This window comes from Chaetura pelagica, unplaced genomic scaffold, assembly GCF_000747805.2.
Source record: "Chaetura pelagica isolate M959 unplaced genomic scaffold, ChaPel_1.0 scaffold277, whole genome shotgun sequence".
NCBI lineage: Eukaryota > Metazoa > Chordata > Aves > Apodiformes > Apodidae > Chaetura > Chaetura pelagica.
In genome coordinates this window covers 209,849-212,127 of record NW_009953905.1, presented here as the reverse complement: position 1 = coordinate 212,127, position 2,279 = coordinate 209,849, and positions in this window count along the sequence as shown.

Below are 2,279 nucleotides of genomic sequence, written 5' to 3'. Positions count from 1 at the left end.
CACAGATCTCCCCATAGTGTCTGAGCTGGCAGAGTGCAGGTGCGGCCTTGAAGCCTCGGTAGTTAGAAAAACATTCCACTGTCTTATCAGCCTAGCAGAACACACTGTTGCTAGTTACAAGAAAGCTTACTGAAGGAAAAAAAAAATCAGTAAAAAGGAAAATTGGCTTCATCCTGGCTCAAACCAGGACATAGGTCAAGGGAGGTTCTCCTCCCCCTCTGTTCTGCCTTGGTGAGGCCGCATCTGGAATATTGTGTCCAGTTCTGGGCCCCTCAGTTCAAGAAAGACAGGGAACTGCTTGAAAGAGTCCAGCACAGAGCCACAAAGATGCTGAAGGGAGTGGAATATCTGCCTCATGAGGAAAGGCTGAGGGAGCTGGGTTTCTTGAGCTTGGAGAAGAGGAGATTGAGGGGCGATCTCATCAATGTTTACAAATATGTTAAGGGCAGTGTCAGGAGGATGGAGCCAGGCTTTGTTCAGTGATGACCAGTGATAGGACAAGGGGCAATGGGTGCAAACTGAAGCGTAGGAGGTTCCATGTAAATATCAGAAAAAGCTTCTTTCCTGTGAGAGTGGCAGAGCCCTGGGACAGGCTGCCCAGAGAGGTTATGGAGTCTCCTTCTCTGGAGACATTCAAACTCTGCCTGCACACATTCCTATGTGATGTGCTCTGGGTGATCCTCCTCTGGCAGGGGGGTTGGTCTGGGTGATCTTTTAAGGTCCCTTCCAACCCCTAAGATTCTGTGTTATTCTGTGAGATATCCCCTCAACACAGACTGTGATTTTCTCCCAAGAATCTACACAAATACATTGAAGAATGCAGGCTTCCAAGACTCAAGAAGAACTTAAGTACTTTGGCTAGAGTTGCTTTGCAATGCAAAACAAACCTTCCTTCTGGGCTTTTGGCATAAACTGCCTTGCAAAAGGGATCTTTTAAGTTAGAAATCTCTAACTATAAATAAATCAAAGTCCCTTGAAATCTCTTCCTCATGAATAACTTTGCAGTTAGTTTGCCACCCTTGATTTTGTAGCCTGGTTACTTCTGCATTTCTGCAAGAAGAAACAGGGAAAGTTCCAAAATGAATTATTTTTCTCTGATTTTCATAATACTTGAAGATTGGAACACAATAATTTAATTTAAAAAATCATAAAACCCAAGTAGACAGTTACCTCTATCTCCTCATATTTTCTAAACTTATCAGTAATTTAAGTCACCACAAGAAGGCATTGTTTTGGTGAATCTTACCCAAAGAATCAGTGATTAATTTTAATATTTTTTTTTCTATAACAATTTGACATATTTCTGTTTAAAAATACCAACAAGTAGTTATAAATATTGATACTAAATGTTATAGTACAATAGATTTTTTAAACAATTAGTGAAAGGTGAGTGAAAAATATCTCTACCTGTAGGATCACAGAGTCATTGTGTTTGGAATGGACCTTGGGAAATTTCTGTTTCAACCTCCTGCTCAAAACAAACACTGAATTTAGACCAGGTTACTTTCAACATTGTGCAGGCAGGTTTGGAAAACCTCCTGGGGTGGAGGTCTCACAGCCTCTCCAGGCACCCTGCCTAATATTTTTATCCTCATCATGAAGTCAATCTGATTTCTCATGGCTCTGCACTGCAATGTTATGAAGAGCTTGTCTTATCTTCTTGATGGCCTCCCTGTAGGTGCTGGGGTGTTGCTGTTAGGTGCCCCAAAGCTATCTGTTCTCCAGGATGAACAAGCTCACCTCCTATGGCATCTCCACACAGAGTCCTCCAGGCTCCACAATCTTGGTGATCCTTGAGTTAACTCACCCTAATTTGTCAGTGTCTTTCCTGCATTGGGATGCCAAACAGTGGATGCAGTGTTTACATGTGATGTTGTAAGTACTGACTATTGAAGGATAATTCCTTCCCTGGATCTTCTGGATCTGCTCCTGCTCTTAAAGCCCAGGATACTGCTACTTCTCTTTGCTACCAAGGCATAGTGCTGGCCCTTGCCCCAAGACTTCGGTGCAGAACAGTTATACAGTCAACTCCCAAGCAATGACATTTGGGAGTGGGGGATGTCAAGCTCTCCCACATGCAGGATTTTGGATTTGCCCAGGCAAACTGTTAAATATACAGGAGCGGTCAAAGCTCTTCTGTAAATGGTAAAGCATTTCTGTTATTAATTTAAAGCTTTGTTAGCACCTTCGTTAAATCTGTTAAAGCAGATTATACAGGACAACTTTATCCCATTGTTTCATACTGTCATTGATAAATTTTTAAGTGGAAGCCAGAGGTG